Source organism: Bubalus kerabau, chromosome 2 (genome assembly GCF_029407905.1).
Source record: "Bubalus kerabau isolate K-KA32 ecotype Philippines breed swamp buffalo chromosome 2, PCC_UOA_SB_1v2, whole genome shotgun sequence".
NCBI classification, from domain to species: domain Eukaryota; kingdom Metazoa; phylum Chordata; class Mammalia; order Artiodactyla; family Bovidae; genus Bubalus; species Bubalus kerabau.
The window spans coordinates 44,619,844-44,645,886 of record NC_073625.1 but is presented as its reverse complement, the minus strand read 5'-3'; the positions used below and the strand labels follow the sequence as shown (position 1 = coordinate 44,645,886).

The window sequence follows — 26,043 nt, the reverse complement described above, 5'->3', positions numbered from 1 at the left end:
TGCCTGTCTTACCGTATTTCTGGTGCAGAACTATTTCTGAGAGTCTCCTTCGGGGACTCTGTGGGCACCCCAGATCCCATTCACCTCTTATGGTGTTCTCAGCTGCAGGTTCTCACCCCAGAAATCTTGGCTCTGACCCGTGGCTCAGAAACTGTTCTTGGCTAACCCACTTTACTCAGGAGGGTAAAGCAGGGTGGTGGGGGCAAGTGGAGGGATTTGCCAGTTGTTTCAGAACTGAGTAAAACCGCCCATGTTCCTTGGGTTACACTCAAGGCTCTGATTTTTCTAGAAAATAATTTAACAGTGAAAGAATCCTTTGACCAAGGAAAGTTTTCACTCTGCTTGCCAACAGTTCTGTTTTAGGAAGGGGGATCCCTTCCAGGGCCCGAAACTGGGCTCTTGTCTAACACTTGGAAATGAATTGTCCAAGGAGACACGTGCTGACAAAGCAAGAGATTTTATTGGAAAAGGGCACCTGGGTGGAGAGCAGTAGGGTAAGGGAATCCAGGAGAACAGCTCTGTCATATGGCTTGCCGTCTCGGGTTTTATGGTGATGGGATTAGCTTCCGGGTTGTCTTTAGCCAATCATTCAGACTCAAGAGTCCTTCCTGGTGGTGCACGCCTTGTTCAGCCAAGATGAATGCCAGAGAGGATTCTGGGAGGTGGTTGGCCATGTGGTGTCTCCTTTTGAACTTTCCCGAACTCTTCTGTTGGTGGAGGCTTATTAGTTCCGTGTTCCTTACCAGGACCTCCTGTCATAAAACAACTCATACAAATGGTTACTATGGTGCCTGGCCAGGGTGGGCGGTTTCGATCAGTGTGCTTCCCCTAACAGTTCCTTTAACGTCCCTACCTTATGAGTAGGGTCACCTTTGTCTGTTGCTGCTATAGACTCTTAAACAAACTTTGAATTGCTCAGAAACACTGGAAGATGGCTTGCTGTGAGAAGCTCATTCTAGGGGGAGAACATGGTGAAAGGAATTAAAATACACGTGAACATCTCTGTCATTTGTCTTGGTTTAGTGTTGTTTTCATATTTTTAAAGTAATCTCATGAGATAGTGTACCTAGGGAAATATCACTGTGACTGTTTCTGAGTTTACAAAACTGATTGCAGAAGGCAGATACATTGTTGACATTTTAAGTAGGAAAGGGAATTTGTGTTATTTAGTAATTTTAATTCAGTGTCTTCAAACTGAGGTGCTCTGTCTGGCAGTGCATCAGGCTTCTTATGGAGAACATGATGGGAGCATTTTAAGGAAATTAGTTTCCTGAATGTAAGTTTCACATGTGCTCTTTCTCCTGAAGTGTATTAATCTGAAAGGTGTTTGAGTTGTGCTTGCACCGCTCTTCTCTACCCTGGTCTCATTTCTGCCTTTCTCCTCCTTCGTAAAGACAGCCTGCACCTGTCATCCTGAACCTTAGTGCTTTGCCATGGCAGTGTTGCTGTTAATACAGTTAATGACTCTAATGAATGGGTAAAAATTATTTTTGATGTCTCACTGCCTGCTTTCAGCATAATTAAAAGAGGGTATAATAGAGTTGTTAGCTAATTAACAAAGATATTTTTTGCTGGTAGAATTGAGGGTCATTGCCCTAACAAGGTACTGGTTACATTGTCATCCACTTGTTAATGTAAGTTTCTCCATGCTTGTAGTTGTTAACAAAGTCATTGATGATGAACTGTTTCATTCACTAAAAGTAGTATAGTACTTATCCGTGGATACATTAATGAATTGGAATAAGAAACTATTTCATTGAGATGCATTTCTAATTGAATTTTAAGTGTTAATATTTAATATTCATTAGGAACTTCCCTGGTGGTCCAGTGGTTAGGACTTGATGTTTTTCACTGCCAAGGGCCTGGGTTCAATCCCTGGTCAGGGAAATAAGATCCTGCAAGCTGAGCAGCCAAAATTTTTTTTAAAAAGTACTCGTTCATCAAAATTTATAATATATTTATGTCTTTGGGTCAATTATGCAAGTCTGAGAGAAATGAAAATTTAGTCAAGTAGAAAATATTTATTATCTTCATGTCCAGAAAATTGGAGAGTATGTTTCTGATTTTCACATTACATGTATATGTGTGCATGTGTGCATCTGTACAGAGAAAGAGGGAGAGCATACTTTTGAACTTAAATCTGTGTTTGAGGAGGATTCAGTTCTGTGGGAAGGTGGGAAGAAAATGAGAATTTGAGAACAAATCTGAGAATTAGAAACCAGCTTGCTCACATGTTTTTATGTGGATGATAGTTGGTAATTAAGTCTGTACAGCTTAATTAACATATATGCAGAGTATATCATGAGAAACTCTGGGCTGTATGAAGCACAAGCTGGAATCAAGATTGCCAGGAGAAATATCAATAACCGCAGATATGCAGATGATACAACCCTTATGGCAGAAAGTGAAGAGAACTAAAGAGCCTCTTGATGAAAGTGAAAGAGGAGAGGGAAAAAGTTGGCTTAAAGCTCAACATTCAGAAAACTAAGATCATGGCATTGGGTCCCATGACTTCATGGCACGTAGGTGGGGAAACAGTGGAAACAGTGGCTGGGGCTCCAAAATCACTGCAGATGGTGACTGCAGCTATGAAATTAAAAGACACCTGCTCCTTGGAGGAAAAGTTATGACCAACCTAAGCAGCATATTGAAAAATCGAGACATTACTTTGCCAACAAAGGTCCGTCTAGTCAAGGCTATTGAAAGGTTGTTGCTGAACCACTAAAAGACACCGGGATTCTTGGCCTCCAGAGGAGAAGAATTCAGTCCGGGGCCAGATATAAGGCTTGATCACTCAGAGCTGTTGTGTAATAAAGCTTTATTAAAGTATAAAGGAGATAGAGAAAGCTTCTGACATAGGCATCAGAAGGGGGCAGAAAGAGTCCCCCTGCTAGTTTTTAGCTGGATGTTATATAGTCACTGCTGCTGCTAAGTCACTTCAGTCGTGTCCGACTCTGTGTGACCCCATAGATGGCAGCCCACCAGGCTCCCCCGTCCCTGGGATTCTCCAGGCAAGAACACTGGAGTGGGTTGCCATTTCCTTCTCCAATGCATGAAAGTGAAAAGTGAAAGTGAAGTCTCTCAGTCATGTCCGACCCTCAGTGACCCCATGGACTGCAGCCTTCCAGGCTCCTCCATCCATGGGATTTTCCAGGCAAGAGTACTGGAGTGGGGTGCCATTGCCTTCTCCATCAGTCTGTTAATGAAAGAAATGTCTTAAAACTCAGAATGGCATCAGGCCCCTCATCCATAAGATGTATTTTGGGATAATCTTGGCACCAGATGAGTCATCCCAGGCCATAAAACAATTGACTTGAATCTTGTAGAAAGGCAGATTACCATACAAATAGTTTTATTTACATAGATTAGGGGAACAGTGTCTTGAGTATAACATACTGGTTTGTCAAGTCAGTTCTGAGCCATTAGGTAGAACTGACTTGAAGACAGAGTCTGGGGTAAATGCATAGTACATTAACATAGCTTAAGACAAACATTTCCATAAGAAAAATACATTGGTTAACTCAAGGTTTGAGAATAGTTAACTTCAGGTGGAACCAGGTGTCATTATAGCAACACAGTATTTTAAGAGAAACCTCTTTTTAAATTTGTATAGAGAAGGGGAAAAAATATATCACTACTTTGCTTCCTCCTGCCGCTTAAAAGAGAGAGAAAAAATGTCTGACACTTGCAGCCTATTTCCTCCGTTTGGAAACCCCTGGGCTTCCTGCCTGTTACCCTCTCACTATGGTTTTTCCAGTAGTCACGTATGGATGTGAGAGTTGGACTGTAAAGAAATTTGAGTGCCAAAGTATTGATGCTTTTGAACTGTGGTGTTGGAGAAGACTCTTGAGAGTCCCTTGGACTGCAAGGACATCCAAGCAGTCCATCCTAAAGGAAATCAGTCCTGAATATTCATTGGAAGGACTGATGTTGAAGCTGAAACTCCAACACTTTGGTCACCTGATGTGAAGAGCTGACTCATTTGAAAAGACCCTGATGCTGGGAAGGATTGAGGGCAGGAGGAGAAGGGGACGACAGAGGATGAGATGATTGGATGGCATCACCAACTCGATGGACATGAGTTTGAGTAAATTCCAGGAGTTGGTGATGGACAGGGAGGTGTGGCATGCTGCAGTCCATGGGGTCACAAAGAGTCTGACATGACTGAGCAACTGAACTGACTGAAGTCTGTACAGCACTTAGACTCCAGCTGATATGAGTGACATAAGAATTTTCTCTCAAAATGTCCAATGTCAATTACATAAGATACTATGTCCGTTGACACTTAAATTTACAAAGAAAATTTTTAGATGCCAGTTTAAAAACATGCAAGGGTTGTGTATAATATTTTCTCTGAATCCTAGAAAAAGCCAGGGCCAAGCATCTTTGAAGCCCAGCACTTCAAAGGCTTCAAAAATATGAGCCTTATTTCCTGTTCACTGTGGCATGACCCCTGATGTGGGGAGGATGGAACCGACCTCAGTGCGAGGTTCTCCCTCTAGTTGAGTGTGTTTTGGACAGTGTCTTGAGTTTCAGGCACGATAGCCTTCAGTCCTTGCCCCCTCAGGCCCTGGTGGTCCTGATCCCCACTCTTATCCTTGTTGCCCACGACTGAAAGCTAAAGATACACCCAAAAGGGTGATTCTTAGAAAATGTTAAGAATGTGGAGGAGCTGTGTGTGGCTTAAGGGGATAGAAGTGGTCCAGAAGGGGTTCTGGTTGTCAGCTTATTTCACATGGACAATCATAGAACTTAAACTCTAAAAATTGAGTGATTTTGAAAAATCATAAAACTAGTGTTAATATTTTAGTACAGTCTCTTTGAGGCCAATGGAAAAAATACCTTCTTGGCTGGAGGGGAACTACTGGACCCAGGCACTGCCCGGAGCCAGGGACCTCCTCAGGTCAGACAGGGTCTCTCAGCGAAGCCGGAAGACAGGTTCTGGTCTCTTGTGAGTTATAACTGGAAAGAATAGCTTTCTCTTTAGTTCTCTTTTTTAATTTTCTTTCTCTGTTCTGTTTCGTTATTAAAGTAGCCCCCGGACTTGATATTATTTTAGATTCTTTAATCAAGCAGATCCTTTAATCTCACAGGCTCACAATTTTCTTTCAGGAAACGAATCTCCATCCTTACTGCTTATCTGTCTTTCCTGATTCAGATTTTGCTCAATCTCTAGGACTGAGTGCTTCCTGAAGAGCCGGGCAGTTTCTTCTGTACTGCCCACGTCCATGCCTGATCACATCCTGATCCTGTTTCTGCACCTGTGTCCTGATGCTCTCCTGCCCCTCGTCTCTGTGTGTCCCGGGCTTTTCTGCAAAGTTAATACTATGAAACTCTTAGGAACGTATTATGTTCCCCATGCTGTCTTCATAAATCAGGTGGGGAGGCCTGGTGTCCCCCCGCAGAGGACTAGTCCCCCATCTCAGCACCTTGACCCTCCTCCTGAGATGTCTGGACTTTGGTCTCTGGAACTGGAAACCATACACTTACACTGTTTAAGAAAAGAAGTCATGTTCCCCCTTCTGTCCTCCATGTTCTCTGCTTGTTGTTGAATTCCTGTTCCCCCCTCCTGTCTGCTATGTTCTTTGCTTATTGAATTCCTGTTACCCCTCTCTTGACCTCCGTGTTCTTTGCTTATTGGAAGGAAGGTCAAGAGAGGTCCCATCAGATGGGTCTTTTGCTGAAACAGCTTGATGCTGCTCCACCCAGTTCTCATCCTTGAGTTTGGGTGAAGATACAGGTGGGAAGTGTTTGCAGGAAGCCGCCTGGGAGGCCCAGGGTGGGTTTGCCCCACCTGGCCATTCGGTGCCTGAGCCCCTGCTTGGTCAGATCATTTTATGTGGGGACTTGCTGTGGATGGTCCCCTCATAGTGAGTGTGGTGAAGCCCTGGTTAGTGTGATGTGACCTTTGGGAAGTGAACAGGGTTATGGGGTCACAAGTGGGATCAGTGTGCTTATGGGGAGAGACACAGAACCACCTCTGTACCTGGAGAAGGTGGAGTGAGAAGGTGGCTGAAAGGTGGGAGGGGGGACCTCGCCTTGACCCCACTGCCAGCACCTGGATCCTGGCCTTCCAGCTGCAGAAGCGTGGGGACATGTGCTAGCAGCCAGAGCAAAACCAGATACTGCTGTCTCAGCCTCTGCTAGAATTTTCACCTTGGAGATTTATTTCAGAAGACACTTTTGTAGGACACCCAGAACCAGCTGGAGTTGGCGGGTGGCGCCTGTGTATGTACCTGCTAGGCCGTGAGGTGCTCTGGAGAAGGGGTACCAGGGCAGGGCTGGGCCTGTTTGCTCTTTGCCTGTTGGTCCAGACCGGCCTTGACCAGTGGGCAGCCTCACAGCTCTCGGAACCCTGGCACCCTTGACCCAGGAAGCTTGGTGGCTCGGAACTCTATCTGTCACATCTGGGGAGATGATGTCAGGGTTTGCCTGCCCCTCGCAGAGTGATCATGTTAGGTCTTTCCCTGTTCATGCTGAGTGAAACCCTCTTTATCAGTAAAATACCACTTGGTCAGATGTGTGCCTTTCAGTGATGAAATACAGTTACACTTGACAGGTTATGAAGCTGTTACCTTCCCCCAAATCTAGAACCAAACCCTGTGTTTTCCCGTGACTCCTTTTTTATCGTTAATTCTGTAGAGAAATGGGCAGTTCTGCGGTGCTGGCTGGCCGTCTTCAGTGGTCTGGCCGTGGGAACCCTGGGGCCTCGGGAGTGTTCCTTGGCCATCTCACTGTTCCCGGGATGGTTGTGAGGGACTCACAGTTGTGTTTTCATCCTTCGGAGGAGTCAGGAGCTGTGTATAAATCACCCACCTTTAGTACTGTAGGTGTGCATTCCGCAGGTCAGATCTTGCACCCCGAGGAACGGTGCTGGTGTGGTGTGTGCAGCGCTCAGGGATGTGGTGCACAGAGCGGACTCAGGGACGGGCTCTGCCTTCTTCTCACGTTGAACTCAGCCTTCCTCACCTGAGGCAGCATTTTAATCTGAAGCCTTTTTAATGTAACTGAATGGTATCAGTGATAGAGAAATTCACCAAGAGCCTCCTTTTTTTATCCGGTCATGACAGGCTCCATTCTGCTTGATCAGAGGGAGTAGTCATCTTTGTGACTTTTTTCCCTGGGTTTTTATTATGTTTTCGTTGTTCCCTGTGGGATGCCTCTGAGCTTCAGGTGATGCCCAGGGTCTTCCCTGCCCCCTTAGGGGCCCTCGGTGCCTGTGGGGCCTGGGTCTCATCAACCAGACCTTTCCTGCCACCAGTCACCTTCTCCACTGACTCAGCAGGTTTTTCACCTGCATTTGGGACTCAGGGTGTGTCCTTCCTACTGAGTGTCTGGAGCTCCTCACACATTCTCAGGTCTCGCTGGACATGTGCCTGCAGTTGTCAGGCTGGTGGGTCCCGGTCCTTGAGGGTGTCCTGCTGTGGGGGCCGGGTGGGGCTATGGGCCTGCCTGGGCAGGGCTGCCCCCCAGTCTCTTGGGACCAGTGGCATGGCCAGCGGTCTGTTTCCTCATGTGTAAAGTGGGGTGCTGGGGCGACCACAGAGCTTCCCAAGGGGCTGGGGCTGCACCTCCTTCCCGGGGCCAGGGATGGAAGGTTGTGAAAGAGGAAGGACATTCTCGGATCCCCAGGGAAGTTTGGGTCCTTCTTTGCAGCCTGTCAGGGTCACAGAGAAGGACAGAACCTTGATGGGGAGGGAAGGGGAGACAGTCGTTACGGGAGGTCTTGGGGGCCACATTTCCAGGACAGTCAGTGAAGGGTGGCCTGGATGTCCAGGAATGGAGAGGGATGAAGGAGCCGTGACAGCGAGATGGGATGAGGAGACCAAACACGAGGAAGCTGAGTGGGTCTATGTGGGAACTCGTCTCCACTTCCCACCCTTGAGCACTGGAATGCTTCCTTCCTGCTCCTTCCTGGTTTCCATCTGTGGAAGATAGAAACACTATAAACAGAGAAGCCTGGAGGTCGGGTATCCTGTGACTGTGTACCTAGATGGTTGGTTTACCTCATGCCCAGGTTAAACTCGAACAGACTTCCTCTTGTGAAAGATTTGCATGTGGCCTGTGCTGCCAGGAAGCCAGTCATACATGTCCCCATTCTCTATTTCTTTCTGGGGGAAAAAACCCATTTGCTCTCTCCACTTTTCCACCTTCATTTGACTCATGTTTTTGAACCATCCTTTGTTATAGTTGATGTTGAGATGTAATTACATTATTTAGTTTATATCATTTGCCCAATTTTCAAAGTAATAGAAGTGCATCATAGAAAACTTGGAGGATATTGAGAAGTTGAAGGAAAAAAGTGATGATCAGTAATAACCGCAGCACCTGGCATTTTGCAGGTTTTTTGGGAGAACGACGCCTCCACTCCCAACCTTGTGGGCGTGTGACCCCCGGGTGGTTTTCTGCAGTGAAAAGCTGGGGGGTCCTCAGTCCTCACCTTCCCCACAGTCTCCAACTCCCCGCCCCACCCTCGCCAGTGTTGTCAAGTGCAAATAGTTCAACAAGGAGCATGTTCTTAAGAGAGTTGAAAACACTCTGGGAATTCATGGTTGAATGCAAAATTTCTAAGCCCCCAGGTTCTTATCTCCCCCCGCCTGCTGTACTGCGATTCTGGGTACTGGTGGGAATAAATGTAGCTGTTATGAGTGTGTACTTGTGTCCCTGTAGCTTCTAACATAAATATGGTCCTGCTGTGCATCATATTCTCCAGCTAGTTTTCTCACTTAATGTGCTGAACAGCTTTCTATTTTAATGTATGTGCATAAAATATGCTTTATTCATTTAAAGAAACCTTTTTATTCCAAATCTTTTAGTTTCAGACTGAGGAAAATTTCAGGAAAGGACCAGTAGAATCTCACCCCTGTTCACCCATGGTCATTGTTTACCCTTGCTTTGTCTGTACTCGCGCTCCATTCTCTGCACACAGCTCACAAACACTGTGTATTTTTTGTGAACCACGTGAGTGTAAGTGAGAAATGTCCTTGCAGGTCACCTGCAGGTCTTTCAGTGTGTTTCCTAGGAGTAGGGAGACTCAGTCCGCAGGCACAGTACAGGGATCACTGTAAACTTCACACCAGGCAGTTGTGTGCAGCTTATCTGCCACCCACACTCCATTCTTGTCAGTTGACCCAACCCGTCTTTTCTGGCCTTTCCCCTTTTGCGCAGACTCCAGGTGAGGATCGGTGTCACGTTTAGCTGTCATGTCCTGTTAGCCCCTTTGCTCACAGCTTCATGTGCACAGTCCATGTGGTGTGGATACACGGTGTCTGCTTATGTTCCCCTGGTGATGGACACACAGGCTGTTTCTGCCCCCCACCCCCCCATTCTGGAATAAGCAGTGTTGTAATAGTCAACCTTGCATACTCGTCTTTTTGAATATGTGGAATTGCTTAATACGTGAAGTTGCTGAATCAATGAGTATTCAAGCATATAACTGATAGGTAGAGTGTTTACCAGTTGAAACTTTATCCACTTTCCACAGTTTCTACCCTGATGAAGAGGTGTCCTACCATTGTTTTAACTGAAATCCAAGATTACCGGTGATGTTGAGCATACTTACATAATTTTATTCGATATTAGTATTTACATGATATTTGGCATTATTTTATAAGTCACCTTTTTGTATTCTTTTCCTGTTTTTAGGATTCTGCTATGGTATTCCTTGTCTTATTGAAGAATTGCTTATTGGTTGTCAATTGATACCCTTGGACTTTCAGGTTTTTTGGCCTTCTTGCATGTCTTGTGGGACCTTCATCCCCTGACCAGAGACTGAACCTGAACTCTGGCAGTGAAAGCTTGGAGTCCTGACCACTGAACCTCCAGGGAAATTCCTTTTCTTAAATTTTTTAAAAATCTTTTGGGGGGATTTTCTAAGTAGATAAATCCTCAGTGAGTGCTAATTTTATTTTTTCCTTTCATTATTTTTAAATATTTATTTGTCTTATGGCATGGTTTACGACAGGTAGTATTGTGTTAAATACCAAAATAATCACGATATCCTTTACTTTTGGACACTCACAAAAAAGACTTTAACATTTCATCACAGCATGATTGTTTGTCATAGGTCTGAGTTAAACAACCTTTTAGCAGTTAAACAAATTTCCCCCTCATCTTAGTGTGCAGAATATTTTAAAAGTCAGGAAAACCTATTCAGAACCTGTGTGAATGGATTTCTCTCCACTTCTTTTATGCCTTGTTTTCCTCCCTGAGGAATCTTCTTTTTTTATTGAAGCATAGTTGACTTGCAATAATGTGTTAGTTTCAGGGGTTTAGTGCAGTTATATATTCTTCTCAGATTCTTTTCCATTTTAGGTTGTTACAAGATGTTGACTGTAAGTTCCCTGTGCTACACTGCAGGCCTTGTTGCTTGTCTGTTTTATGTGTAGTGGTGATGGCGCCGTGTGTCTGCTAATTCCATACTCCTAATTTACTTTCCCCCTAATGCCTTTTGTATAAAGTAACCAGTATTCTAACCCTGAACCACCTGGGGTATGTTGTGTCTACACACCTCAGGTGCGTTTACTCCTGGTGTGTGGAGGGTTTTGTGTTTTCATTGATGGAGTGTAGTGTCTTTGAGTTCAGCCCATTTGACTGGTATTTTGTCAGTGTCTTCCCTGGACCAGCAGGACTCTGTCGTGCCCCCCACCCTTTATGGTGACAGACCCTCAGCTCCGGGGACTCCCGGCCACACGTTCGGGTGCAGCCGGTCTGCCGTGCCAGCTTCCTTCCCTGTTTCATTTGCTGCTGGCTTTTCTCCTGTGTCTCCTTCTTAATTTTTATTCTTTCACTTTGCTGGTATCTGTCTTCTGTAGAGAGCCTTTGTTAACATCTGTGAGTGGGAAAGCTTTCAGAATCCTCGGTGACTAAAAATATTTTATTCCCACATAAAATCTAATTTTACTGAGCATTGGAATGAAAATTCACAGTCATTTTCCTTCACAACCGCTGCTGTGCACCTGCGAGCAGCCTGATGACAGTTTGTGTTTCTTTGTGGGTGCTCTTGGTCTTGATGGCGGTGGTGGCCGTGCTGACGTCTCTGGGGACCACCGGCCCTTCTTCCTGGCCCCTCCCTCCCTTAGCCCCCTGTCTGCCCACCCCTCCTGCTGTGGTCCCGTCCTCCCCACCATCACCTCCCTTGCCCCCACCTCTCCTGTCCCCTGCTCCTCTGGCCCCTTCTCCCCACCATCACCTCCTTCCCTAGCCACCCCCCCCCCACCGCCCTAGCCGCCCCCTCTTCCCTCGGCCCTTCCTCCCCACTCTGATCTGATCTGACGTGTTTATCAAACCCGTGTCATGTGCAGTTTCCTAGTGGAATCCCAGGTGTCCGCCGGCTTGTAACTGCGCCTCAGGGCCCTCAGCCTGTCCTCCTGCTTTATCACCATTGCTACGTTTTCACTTCAGATGCCTTTATTCAGGTCTTTTTCACAGAATTTGGGGCACCGTTTCCTAGCACATGCCGTTGCCACGTTGGTGTCACAAGGGCTGTTTCTCTGCTTCTCTTCTGTTGGTGGAGTCAGGTGCCCTTCCATCCTGTCATGATGTCCTCATGCTGAATGCCGGTTGTCTGTCCCATCTGTGCTTCTGAAATCCTTTGGGCCTGATGACAAGTATTGTTTCTAACAAACAGAATTTTCCCCAGTGATCTGAATCAGGCTGGAGCCAGCCGCTACGTGTCCGGTGACAGTGACCTGGGGAGGCTCTGCCCTCCCTCTGTCCTGGGTCATGTTAGCTGCCCTGAGACCCTCTGGGCAGCCTGGGGAGAGATCCAGCTCCCCCAGGACTTAGCACAGCATACAGGGAGGGGGGCTGTTTCAGAAGCCTAAGTGCTTCCTTCTTTGGTGGCTGTGTTCTGTGACGCCACTGAAGACAGAGTGGTGGGCTCGCATCATGTTTTTATTGGCCGATCAATATAGGACCGTGTTTACGTATGTGTCTGTTGAAAGGCACCTTATTAAATGTATGTTATTGATCTGCTCCTTGAACTTGATGGCAAACAGTGCTGTAACTTGCACCTGAACAAACTTTATCTAACACACATGCTTTCTCTGTTTTTTAAGACACGTCACAGTTTTCTTGGACTTGGGGACCTTGGAGAGGACTTCAACATGGAGTGTTAGGGCATTTTCAGCAGTGAAATCACCTATAAAAAGTGGGAAACTGCCAAAAGCTGAGTGTGATAAGGACACCAGTGGTGCCAGGGCCAGAAGGGGGAAGGCGTGACTGAGCCCCACGGGGGCACAGTGGAAAAGACCCTGTCTGCCAGTGCAGGGGACAAGAGACACGCGTTCAGTTCCTGGGTCGGGAAGATCCCTTGGAGGAGGAAATGGCAACCCATTCCAGTGTTCTTTCCTGGAGAATCCTATAGACAAGGGGGCTAGGCGAGCTACAGTCCATGGGGTCGCAAAGAGTCAGACATGACTGAAGCGACTTAGCACAGCACCAGGGCTGTGTGCACCAGAGCTTTCTGTGTATTGTCACTCTGTGCAGATTACTCTAATTCGAGTATTGATTTTGCGATACAACACAGATGAATTTTAGTAGGTAGGTGAGTTCAGGCTCAGGGACCCCAAAAGTGAGGACAGGCTGTGTTGCCAGGGACCCACTTGGTCTCTGCATCCTCATCACCCCACTGGCCACTTCGCATGGCCCCCAATCCGTCCAAATTGCCCTCTGCTCTGCAGGAAATTCTCAGGATTTCTGTGTGGCTGGTTGGATTCTTTCTTGGTTTTTGCACCATTTGTGAAATCTTTCAGGGGACATATTGGGCTCTGAGGAAAACAGTCTCTCCTGCTGACTCTCAGACCCTCAGTGCTGCTCTCTGGGCACAGCTTCAGCCTGAGCCCTGGACTCAGGACTCCTAATTCACAAAGGCACAGGCCTGGTTGCTCACCCTTTCTCCTATTTGAAATCCTTCACCAACTCCCAGCCGCCAGTAGGACAGCTGAGACTCCTGGGCACGAGTTGTAAGTCTTTCCACCGTCTGACCCCTGACCCCTGTCCAGTGCTGCTGCTCAGCTCCTCTCCCAGCCCCGCCCCCTGCCTGCTCCCTGCTGGACCCTGCACGGCCCTCTCCCAGGCTCTGTCCTGGGACCACCTTCCCTCCCCCAGAGCCACCTGGCACCAGACGCTTCCCTGCTCTCTCACCTGCCTCTTGTTCTCAGAGGTCAGGGACCCTTTGTCCACGAGGTCTCCATAACTGCGAGTGCCTGTTTGCAAATCCCTACGGAATACCTGAGGTCACTTCGTTCATAAGTTTTTACTGAGGAATAATTATGGTTTTGTTGTCGTTCAGTCGCTCAGTTGTGTCCAACTCTTTGGGACCCCATGGACTACAACATGCCAGGCTTCCCGGTCCTTCACTGTCTCCCAGAGTTTGCTCAAACTCATGTCCATTGAGTCAGTGACGCCATCCAACCATCTCATCCTGTCGCCCCTTCTCCTCTTGCCTTCAACCTTTCCCAGCATCAGGATCTTTTCCAATAAGTCAGTTTCTTCCTATCAGGTGGCTAAAGTATTGGAACTTCAGCATCAGTCCTTCCAATGAATAGTCAGGGTTGATCTCTTTTAGTATGGACTGGTTTGATCTGCTTGCTGTCCAAGGGACTCTCAAGAGTCTTCTCCAGCACCACAGTTCAAAAGCATCAGTTGTTCAGCACTCAGCTTTCTTTACAATCCAACTGTCACATCCATACATGACTACTGGAAAAACCATAGCTTTGACTATACAGACCTTTGTTGACAAAATGATGTCTCTGCTTTTTAATATGCTGTCTAGGTTTGTCATAGTTTTCCTTCCAAGGAGCAAGCATCTTTTAATTTCATGGCTGCAGTCACCATCTGTAGTGATTTTGGAGTCCAAGAAAATAAAATCTGCCACTACTTCTACTTTTACCCCTTCAATTTGCCATGGAGTGATGGAACCGGATGCTATATGATCTTAGTTTTTTTGAATGCTAAGTTCCAAGCCAGGTTTTTTCACTCTCCTCTTTGATCTTCATCCAGAGGCTCTTTAGATCCTCTTCCTTTGTACTATTAGAGTGATGTCATCTGCATATTTGAGGTTGTTGATATTTCTACCAGCAATCTTGGTTCCAACTTGTGGTTCATCCAGCCTGGCATTTCACATGATGTTCTCTGTATATAAGTTAAATAAGAAGGGTGACGGAATACAGCCTAGTCACACTCCTTACCCAATTTTGAACCATACAGTTGTTTCATGTCTGGTTCCAACTGTTGCTTTTTGACCCACATACAGGTTTCTCAGGAGACAGATAAGGTGGTCTGGTAATCTCATCTCTTTAAGAATTTTCCACAACTCAGCATCATTTCTGCTTTGGCCCAGATGTTTCATTTCTTCTGGAGCTGTTTGTAATTGCCTTCCGCTCTTCCCCAGTAGCATATTGTACACCTTCCAACCTGAGGGGCTCATCTTCTGGTGTCATATCCTTTTGCTGTTTCATATGGTTTATGGCCCCTTCAAGGTGAAGGGGCTTGTGTAACTCAGTTAAGCTATGAGCCATGTCGTGCAGGGCTATAGATGGATAAGTCATAGCAGAGAGTTCTGACAAAATGTGATCTAATGGAGAAGGGAATGGCAAACCACCCCAGTATACTTGCTGTGAGAACCTCACAAACTGTATAAAAGGTCAAAAAGGTATGACACCAAAAGATAGTCTCCCAGGTCTGAAGGTGTCCAATATGCTACTGGAGAAGAGTAGAGGAGAATTACCGATAGCCCCTGAATGAATGAAACGACTGGGCCAAAGCAGATACAACACTTAGTTGTTAATGTGTTTGGTGATCAAAGACAAATCTCATGCTGCAAAGAACAGTATTGCATAGGAACCTGGAATGTTAGGTCCATGAATCAAGGAAAATTGGACGTGGTCAAGCAGGAGATGGTAAGAGTAAACATTGATATTCTAGGAATCAGTGAACTAAAATGTACAGGAATGGGCGAATTTAATTCAGGTGACCATTATATCTACTACTGTGTACAAGAATCCCATAGAAGAAACAGAGTAGCCCTCATAATCAACAGAAGAGTCTGAAATACAGTACTTAGGTGCAGCCTCAAAAATGACAGAATGATCTCAGTTCATTTCCAAGGCAAACCATTCAACATCACAGTAATCCAAGCCTATGCCCCCACCACCGAGGCCAAAGAAGCTGAAGTTGATCAGTTCTATGAAGACCTAGAAGACCTCCTAGAACTAACACCTAAAAAAGATGTTCTGTTCATCACTGGGGATAGGAATGCAAAAGTAGGAAGTCAAGGTATACCTAGAATAACAGGCGAGTTCGGCCTTGGAGAACAAAATGAAGCAGGGTAAAGACTAACTGAATTCTGCCAAGAGAATACACTAGTCATAGCAAAGACCCTTTTCAACAACACAAGAGACAACGTTACATATGGACATCACCAAATGGTCAATACCGAAATCAAATTGATTGCATTCTTTGTAGCCGAAGATGGAGAAGCTGTATACTGTCAAAAACAAGACCTGGAGCTGACTGTGGCTCAGGTCATCTGCTCCTCATAGCAAAATTCAGGCTTAAACTAAAGAAAACCAGGAAAAACACTAGGCCAGCCAGGAATGACTTAAATCAAATCCCGTATGAATTCATAGTAGAGATGATGAATAGATTCAAGGGACTAGATCTAGTTAGCAGGTGCCTGAAGAACTGTGGACAAAGGTCTGTAATGTACAGGAGGCAACGAACAAAACCATCCCCCCAGAAAGAGTGGGAAGGATACCTCCAATTAAACTCAGAGTTCCAAAGAACAGCTAGAAGAGACAAGAAGGCCTTCTTCAATGAACAGTGCTTAATAATAGAAGAAAACAACAAAGGGGGAAAGACTAGAGATCTCTACAGGAAAATTGGAAACATCAAGGGAGCATTCTGTCCAAAGGTGGGCACAGTAAAAGGAAAATAATGGTAGAGACCGAGTAGATGCTGAAGAGATCAAGATGAGATGGAAAGAATACATTGAAGAACTGTACAAAAAAAGATCTTAATGAACCAGATTACTGTGATGGTGTGGTTAGTCATCCAGAGCCAGACATTCTGGAGTGCGAAGTCAAGTGGACCTTAAGAAGCACTGCTGTTAATAAGGCTACTGGATGTGATGAAATTCCAGCAGACTATTCACATCCCTAAAGGAGGATGCCATCAGAGTTTTGCATGCATTATTTCAGCAACTCTGGAAGACCCATCAGTGGCCACAAGACTGGAACAGGTCAATCCTCATCCCAATTTCCAAGAAGGGTAGTACCAAAGAATGTGCTAACCATCAGACAATCACACTCATCTCCCATGCTAGTAAGCATGCATGCCAGGCTTCAGCAGTATATGAACCAAGAACTTCCAGATGCCCAAGTTTAGAAAAGGGTTTAGAAAAGGAAGAGGAGCTAAATTGCAAACATTCACCAGATTATAGAAAAAGCAAGGGAATTTCAGAAAAACAGCTATCTCTTTTTCATTAACCATGCTTAAAGCCTTTGACTGTGTGGATCATAACAAACTGTGGAAAGGTCTTAGAGAGATGGGAATATCAGACCATCTTACCTGTCTCCTGAGAAACATGTGTGCGGGTCAAGAAGCAACAGTTAGAACTCTGTATGGAACAGCTGATTGGTTCAAGATTGAGAAAGGTGTATGACAGGGCTGTCTGCTGTTACCCTGTTTGTTTAACCTATACACTGAGCGCATCATGAGAAATGCCAGGCTGAATGAGTTACAAGCTGGAATCAAGATAGGTGGGAGAAACATCAACAACCTCAGATATGTGGATGATACCACTCTAATGGCAGGAAGCAAAGAGGAACTAAAGAGTCTCTTTCTTGATGAGCGTGAAGGAGGAGAGTGAAAGAGCTGGCTTAAGACTAAATGTTAAAAAGACTAAGATCTTGGCATCTTCCCCCATTACTGCATAGCAAATAGAAGGGGAAGAGGTGGAAATAGTGACAGATTTCCTCTTCTTGGGCTCCAAAACCACTCTGGACGGTGACTGCAGCCATGCAATCAGAAGATGACTGCTTCTTGGCAGGAAAGCGATGATAAACCTAGACAATATGCTGAAAAGCAGAGACATTACTCTGCCATCAGAGGTCTGTATAGCCAGGGCTATGGTCATCTTCCCAGTGGTCATGTATGGTTGTGGAGAGCTGGACTGTAAAGAAGGCAGAACGCCAAAGAATTAATGCCTTTGAACTGTGGTGCTGGAGAAGACTCCTGAAAGTCCCTTGGACAGCAGGGAGATCAGCCCTGAATATTCACTGGAAGGACTCATACTGAAGTTGAAACTGCAGTATTTTGGTCATCTAATGCAAACAGACATCTCATTGGAAAAGTCTCTGATGCTGGGAAAGACTGAGGGCAGAAGGAGAAGAGGGCGTCAGAGGATGAGATGGCTGGATGGCATCACCGATGCAACAAACATAAACTTGGGCAAACTCTGGGAGATGGCGAGGGACAGTCCACGGCATCACAGAGTCGGACACAACTGGGCGACTGAATGAAGGAAGGAGCAAATGAACTGTTTATGGGGTTCTTGTGGCAAGAATACTGGAAAGTGAAAGTGTGAAAGTGAAAGTCACTCAGTTGTGTCCGACTCTTCGTGACCCCATGGATTATACAGTCCATGGAATTCTCCAGGCCAGAATACTGGAGTGTGTAGCCTTTCCTTTCTTCAGGGGATCTTCCCTACACAGGGATTGAACCCGGGTCTCCCACACTGCAGGCAGATTCTTTACCAGCTGAGCCACAAGGGAAGCCCAGGAATACTGGAGCAGGTAGCCTATCCCTTCTCCAAGGGATCTTCCAGACCCAGGAATTGAACTGGGGTCTCCTGCATTGCAGGTGGATTCTTTACCAACTGACCTATCAGGGAAGCCAGTACTTGAGTGGTTTGCTGTTCCCTCCTCCAGTGGATCACATTTTGTCAGAACTGTTCACTGAGACCCATCTGTCTTGAGTGGCCCTGCCCAGCATGGCTCATGGCTTCACTGAGTTACGTGAACTCCTTCACCATGACAAGGCTGTGATCCATGAAGGGGAGGAGTCATTTACGTTCAATAAAATGGACGGATTTAAGTACTCAGGCGATTTCTGACAATTGTACGTGACCATGTAAACACCCCCCACACAAGATAGAGAGCAGGGCCCTAGAACCTCCTTTATGCCCGTTTCTGGGAAGTTTCCCTCCTGAGGTCCCCAGAGGCGGTTACTTTCTGACTCTGTCACCTTAGAGTAGTTCTGCCTCTTCTTTTAAAAAGAGTGGATCCACATGGAATGCACATGACGGGTTTCTTTCACTCAAAATAATGTCTTTAAAGACTTACTCATGTTGTTGACAGGTCAGTCTGTAGCTGTCTCCTGTTATTACTGGTCAGGACTCCACCGTCTGACTGTGAACAGACCATGGCCGTGTTTATCCCTTCTCCATGGGCTATTACCAGCGTTTGGCTGTCATGAACAAGATAAACCATCTGTGGATGAAGGTTTTCATTTCTCTTGGGTAAATTTTGGGAGTGGAACTGCTGGTCCATGCTGGTGTGTTTAACTTTGAAAGGATGTGCACAGTCATCCTTGCGTTATGCTTCTTTATATCCATCCAACGACACCATGAGGTCTGGGCATGCCCCACCCTCTCTGACACTTGGTGTCTTGGGGACCCTGCCACGTTTTCCGGTCATGGTTTCTGTATCAGGCTATCGCTTATCACCTCCACGGCCTTCCTGTCAGGAACTGGGTCCCTGACTCGGGCCGTGATCCATTCAGGGCCTAGCAGGGGGTGCACCCTTGAAAAACAGACACTTTTCCCATTGACACCAGAAGTAAATGTTTATTAATGGGCTTCCCACTGGATATTTTTCTGAGACTCTTGAGGTTGGTTGTGTGGTTTGACCTAGAATTTCAAGAGACTGGAGGCAGCTTGATGTGTATTGGGTTGAGGGTTCCCTGGAGACCCCCACCCACGGACCTTGTCTTGAGTAAGCTGCTTCCTCCCTAGAGATTGACACAGAACCTTCTCTGGATGTCTCACCTCGTCCTGGACCCCTTCCCCTGGGAGCTGGTTGCTGCTTCCAACCTGAAACAGGTGAATGGGGCTGCGGGGGCTCCTGGCTCTGGAGGGGGTGAGCTTGGTGGGGCAGGCGGGTTTGGGGAAGCAGTGACATGACAAAGGGACTTAGTGAGCAGCAGGAGGGAAGGATGAGGCCTGTCTGATGTTGGCTGACCTGGGAGTTGGAAGATAGGTCAGAAACTGCCGAATTCAGCTTGTGTGACACCTATTGCCGCTTGGCTCCATGTTCCTAACAAAGTCATGAGGAGGATGAGGAGTCTTCTGCAAAAATGCATTTGGTAATGATGAATATCAAACAGTTGCTATTAACTGTGAACTCGCTCTGGATTATTAAAAGGGCTTCAATATTGTAAATTAATGTTATAATTACTGTAATTGGATAAGCATTGCTACTTGCTTTAATTAAAGCCTCTGCAGTGCTTACACGGAAGAAGCACATTGATAAGACCATGCCGTGGGATGACATTTAAGAAAACTTTTAAAATGGGGCCACTTTTTAAAGGAAGCCACCTTACCCTATTCCTGGTGCCTGCTTGTTAATCTCGTGTGCCCCACACACTGGCTGCCATCTGAAGATCTCTGTGCTGTTAGACACTCCCATATCAAGAGACATGGGGCAAGCACACAAGCAAGAGACAGTGGGCAAGCACACAAGCGGACAGGAACAGTTCCTGGCCACCAGGGGACAAGAATCCCGCCCACGAGGGGAAGGACCACACACTTTACTCTCAACAAACATCACCAACGCCACAGCAAACCTACACTGAGAAACACACGTGGGAAATGCATTTTTGCAGAAGACTCCTCATCCTCCTCATGACTTTGTTAGGAACATGGAGCCAAGCGGCATGTCACTGCTGAAACACACTCAAATGTCCCATGTGAGGACATTTGTGGGCCCGTGTCCTGAAAGGTTTTGAGCTGTTGAAGTTGTTCAGGGCTATTGTCCAGAGGGAGCATTTCTTTAGAGACAAGAAGGTGATTTGTTGGAGGAGGAACGTTGTGTAATGTCCATTTATTCCTGATCCCCTGAGTCCGGTGGCTCTCAATGACTACATGGCTGCTGCCTCGGGACCTGCCAACCTGCCCCGACCTGCAGCAGCTGATGCTCCCAGGGATGGAGCTGATCCCCTCCCCACCCCTAGTCTGGCAGGCATTGTCCTGCTGCCCGTGGAAGGAGAGACAGAGATTCGCTTGGCAGGACGCTTGCTCTGGTGTTCACCACAGGGAGACCTGTGTGTGTATCTGTGTGCCTGCACGTGTGTGCATGTTGTGTGCCCATCTGTGTGTGTGAGCACGTGTGTTTCTCAGTGTAGGTTTGCTGCGGCGTTGGTGATGTTTGTTGAGAGTAAAGTGCGTGGTCCTTCCCCTCGTGGGCGGGATTCTTGTCCCCTGGTGGCCAGGAACTGTTCCTTTCTGCTTGTGTGCTTGCCCACTGTCTCTTGCTGGGTGACCCTCCTGCCTCTTGTCACCTACTGACTTGAAGCCTCTGTAAAGTCACGGTTTGTGGGCTCCCTGTGGGCTCCCTTTGCTGCTAACCCCTCTCCCCGCGTGCCTCAGCTCCTCCACAGATCACGGCTCTTAAACAGATGACAAGCAGCCTAGCCTCGTGCACGATCTCCTCTGGACATTTTCCTCTCACTTCATAGAATTCTGGGCACAGGTTTGGTGGTGAACATGTGTACTTCTCATCCATAGTAAGCAGCCATTAAGTTGCATTATTACTAATATATCTTTATTAAATTGGAAACTGATTATTTGAATAATTTGACAAGGAATCTTGTCATCTAGATAACTTCTGGATGCACATTATCTCCTTTTTAAAGAGAAACTGAGGACTATAGTGTTTTCAGGAGACACCATGGGTCTTGGTGGCTGTGATTTAGTTGCTAAGTCATGGTCCGACTCTTGTGACCTCATGGACCAGGCTCCTCTGTCCATGGGATTCTGCCATTTCCTTCTCCAGGGGATCTTCCTGACCCAGGAATGGAACCCAGATTTTTCTGCATTGCAGGCAGATTCTTTACTGACTGAGCTACAAGGGAATCCCTGCCATGGGTCTCAGTTCCCTGCAGAGCTCTGCAGGCAGCCTTCTTGCCTTAGGTAGAGCGGAATACAGATGCCTTTGGAGGGCTGTGCTTGCAGTTGGGGGCCCTTTCCTGGAGCCTCGGTGGGAAGCCAGGGTTTGAGCACTCCTCTGCATGTCAGGGCCCGCATGGTGGCTGACTGTTGGGGGCCCTCTTGGGAGCCCTGGGGTGCAGGTGTTTGTCCATCAGACACAGTTGTCCCGCCACTGACAAACGGAGCCTGGTGTCTGCCACAGTGGTGTCTGTGCCTCTCTGGCTCAGGGGCCACACATGTCCCTCTGCTTCTCTGCCTCGACTGTGTGGTCGTGAGGTCGCATGTTTGTGTGGTCCTGTGGTCATGTGGTCTCGTGGTGGTGCCAGGGTAGGAAAGAGGACCGTCTGTATGTTGTCAGCCCATACCCTGGGTCCAGCTCTGGGCTAAACACTGAGGGTGCCTGTGAGAGTGAGATTCACTGTGGGGGAGCTCACGGCTGATGGAAGATCGTTTCTCCACCTTTTTTTGTACAGCCCCCTGTCTAAGGAACTTTTCTCCTGGTCTGCGGCACCTGCTCACAGACACTCTGGATGTAGGCTTCTGTGCTTCGGCCTCTGGGGGGCGGTCACGAGCCGTTGTAGCACCTAAGGTTGACTCAGCCCTCTAGAGCCCACTGTCACCCTGGGCCTGACCCTTCCCCTTGAAGAGAAGTGGACAGAGAACAGTGGATGTCTGCAGCTTCAAGCAGGGGTGAGTGGTCTTGTGCCCAGAGCTTGTTAAAATTGTAAACTCGGACCCTTCAGAAAAAAGAGAAGTGTGTGGCGTTGGAAGAGACAGAGAACATGTAGCAGCTCGACTGAGACGGTCGGGTGTGAGGGGTGAGCAGACGAGGGGCACAGAACAGAGTGGCTGTTGGATCAGTTCTGGGGGCAGGGGCCTTGGAGGGGAGAGGCTGGATGAGGGTGACAGCCTCGTGGCCTGGCTCACACTGCTGTCTGGTTTGTGCCAGGTTCAGGCTTGGACCCTGAAATCGTCCCTCCAGAACTGTGGCCCAAGGGCTGGAGAGGCCTGCCCTGCCCAGAGCCTTAGTGAGCACAGCTCAGCGAGTGTCCTGCTCCGCCCTGGTCCCCAGGAGGGAATGGCCCGTGGAAGAGGTGCCTCCTGTCGGCGCATCGCCGCACAGCAGCCTCAGACGGCGGTACTCGGGAGCTGACCCCACTTCCCGTCTGGTGTCCGTTGTCCCCTGATCCAGCTCAACTGGCTGCTTCTCTGTTGTGCCCCCTATCCCAGCACATTCAGAAGCCCTGGAGACCCTTCCCAGAGGGGCCCGATCCGGCCTTTCCCTGCGCATAAAGTCGTTGGGGCTCCCGGCTTTGGGGCCTGCCACCTCGAGTCTGCACCACCAAGGCTGATCCAGTCGCTCTGCTTGTTTTTCTGTTCACTTTCTCAACACCTAGTGCTGCTGTGAAGGGGAGCACTAACCGTCCCTCTGACACCCGTGTCCTCTGCAGCCAGGGACCCCACCCCCAACAGCGCCTTCCAGTCCGCGCAAGTCCAGCCTGGACGCCCTCACCTTCTCATCAAGAGTCACTCTCTTGTCCTAAAGCCCCCCTACATGTCACCCCATCTCACCTCTTAGAATTAGTGTTTTCCTTATATTGTGGTTGATTTTTACTCACAGTCTGTCCCCCTGCTATTTGTGTGAACAGTATGAAAAATAATGTCCTCGTGTGATTCGTTGTTTTTTTAACTTTTTATTTTGTATTGGGGTATAGCAGATTAACAATGTTGTGATGATTTCAGATGAACAAGGGGACTCAGCCAGCACGTATACATGTATCCATTCTCCCCCACACTCTGCTCCCATCCAGCCACATCACATTGAGCAGAGTTCCCTGAACTTTACAAAATTTATGCACTGATACATAATCTTTCATCCAGTATTTCTTGATTGAAAGTGAGAGCAGCTCTGAGACCCCCTCAGTCAACTCCTGCAGGAAGCAGGGCTGGAGGCTGAGTGACTTGGGGGGCAGGGCTTGGCTGTGGGGGAGGATTCTGTAAGACACTCAGAACTTGTCAGTTGTCCATTCTGTCTTTTATGAAACTCAAGCACCAGATGTAATTAGTATGGAGAGGCTGTGTCCTCAGCTCCCTGGGAAGTGGGAGCCCATGAAGCATGGCACGGCTCTCAGCTTCAGGAGAGGAGGGCGTCTCCCCGGGAACTTCGTGTTCCCACTTTGCAGCCCTTATGCTGAGAAAGTGCACATAATGCATGAGTGTATTACACTTGCATTGACTATCAATTGCAAATTAGCATTTTGCTGGCACTGGGAAGAAGTACAAGTTAAGGGCTTTCAAGGGAAGTTTGAGTTCAGTTATGGATGGAAAGATGGGTCCACCGTTGACACACAACCCGCGGCTCTGGTGCGAGTGCTCGCTGCACTTCTTCCTGGGTTGGGAGGGTGCGGACGGTGAGCTTGGCGGGCGGCGAAGCCTGTGTTACAGGAGAGAATGCGCCAGAGCTGCTCACGTGGCTCCTGCACAGCATCTCCAATAACAGGAGAGGACTGTGTGTTTGTTAATCCAGGTCGTTGAGTGCAGTTTGGGGAGGCCTTGTGGAACTCTCTTCCTTGTGATTCTGGGACTTCCAGGGAGGCTTCTGCTCTTCACCTTCTTAGTGCTGTGTGTCCAGTTCTCAGAGCCTCACCTGTGTGGGCAGGAAGGTGAGCCATCATGGGCCCTGCGAGTTTGGAAGGGGATCTCAGGTCCCTTCGGGCCTTGCATGTTCACAGGAGCTCCCATTCTCAGCTTTGCCCCTGGAGTCGTGACTGTCAGACATGCTCAGAGTGATGGTCCTCAGATAGCACTGCCCTGCCTCTGTCTCATCAAGGATGTAGCGACAAAGAACAGGTGAATGTATTAGAACCTGCTCATTGTACAGGAGACAGGGATCAAGACCATCCCCATGGAAAAGAAATGCAAAAAAGCAAAATGGCTGTCTGGGGAGGCCTTACAAATAGCTGTGAAAAGAAGAGAAGCGAAAAGCAAAGGAGAAAAGGAAAGATATAAGCATCTGAATGCAGAGTTCCAAAGAATAGCAAGGAGAGATAAGAAAGCCTTCCTCAGCGATCAATGCAAAGAAATAGAGGAAAACAACAGAATGGGAAAGACTAGAGATCTCGTCAAGAAAATTAGAGATACCAAGGGAACATTTCATCCAAAGATGGGCTCGATAAAGGACAGAAATGGTATGGACCTAACAGAAGCAGAAGATATTAAGAAGAGGTGGCAAGAATACACTGTACAAAAAAGATCTTCACGACCAAGATAATCATGATGGTGTGGTCACTCACCTAGAGCCAGACCTCCTGGAATGTGAAGTTAAGTGGGCCTTAGAAAGCATCACTATGAACAAAGCTAGTGGAAGTGATGGAATTCCAGGTGAGCTATTTCAAATCTTGGAAGATGATGCTGTGAAAGGGCTGCACTCAATATGCCAGCAAATTTGGAAAACTCAGCAGTGGCCACAGGACTGGAAAAGGTCAGTTTTCATTCCAGTCCCAAAGAAAAGTGAAAGTGAAGTCCCTCAGTCATGTCCGACTCTTTGGGACCCCATGGACTGTAGCCTTCCAGGCTCCCCTGTCCATGGGATTCTCCAGGCAAGAGTACTGGAGTGGGTTGCCATTTCCTTCTCCAGGGGATCTTCCTGACCCAGGGATCTAACCCAGGTCTCCTGCATTCCAGGTAGACGCTTTAAACTGATCCACCAGGGAAGCCAATCCCCAAAAAAGGCAATGCCAAAGAATGTGCAAACTACAGCATAATTGCACTCATCTCACATGCTAGAAAAGTAATGCTCAAAATTCTCCAAGCCGGGCTTCAGCAATACGTCAACTGTGAACTTCCGGATGTTCAAGCTGGTTTTAGAAAAGGCAGAGGGACCAGAGATCAAATTGCCAACATCCGCTGGATCATGGAAAAAGCAAGAGAGTTCCAGAAAGCTATTTCTGCTTTATTGACTATGCCAAAGCCTTTGACTGTGTGGATCACAACAAACTGTGGAAAATTCTGAAAGAGATGGGAATACCAGACCACCTGATCTGCCTCTTGAGAAACCTGTATGCAGGTCAGGAAGCAACAGTTAGAACTAGACACGGAACAACAGACTGATTCCAAATAGGAAAAGGAGTTTGTCAAGGCTGTATATTGTCACCCTGCTTATTTAACTTCTATGCAGAGTACATCATGAGAAACGCTGGGCTGGAAGAAGCACAAGCTGGAATCAAGATTGCCAGGAGAAATATCAATAATGTCAGATATGCAGATGACACTACCCTTCTGTCTTCCTCCCAAATTCTCACTCCTTCTGAGCAGTTGCTGAGCTCCAGGGACGCTGTTTCTGTGACCAGCAACAGGGCCATTTTGGCCTGCTGAGGGGGTGTCTGGATTAGAGCTGCTCGTCACCAGCTGCCTTCATCTATTTTTTACGTCTTCTTTAACTCGCTCCTTCTCTACTGATCTTCTCTGAAACACAATCCAGACCCAAAGTCAGGCTGGTCTGGTTTATAGGAGGGTAGTCTTGTGTCCATGGTCTTGAACTCCCAAAGCACCTGGAATTTCTAAGGTTGCAGAGGTGTCTGTACTGTGAGTTTAAGCTGAAGTTTCCAGGGTCCTAGGTACCGCTGTGGGCTAATCTTTTCTTGTTTGTTTGGATGGGAGCCAGTCTGGGAATCTTACCAACATTTATATTCATGTGTCTGTGGGAAACTGTGCAGATTTCATCCTGCTCTGTTGTTCCTGCTGGGTTTTCCCAGCTAGGTCTTCCATTTTGAAGAAGAAGAATGCTGTCTGTTGCTGATTTCCCTTGCATATGATCTTTACCGAGAGTGTTT

General features: G+C 47.3%; 1 protein-coding gene across 3 annotated transcripts in view; it reads left to right on the top strand.

Moving 5' to 3' along the window:
- The window catches only part of DLGAP2 (DLG associated protein 2), a 634,262-nt gene that overhangs the window by 67,425 nt on the left and 540,794 nt on the right, over positions 1-26,043 (top strand). For 2 of the 3 annotated variants that reach the window (XR_008710210.1, XM_055567595.1), the window contains exon 2: positions 21,685-21,901. The exons of the other annotated variant lie outside the window; for it this stretch is intronic. The gene's annotated coding sequence lies outside the window, so the exon portion shown is untranslated. The remainder of the gene's footprint in view (positions 1-21,684; positions 21,902-26,043) is intronic. 3 annotated transcript variants of the gene reach the window in all.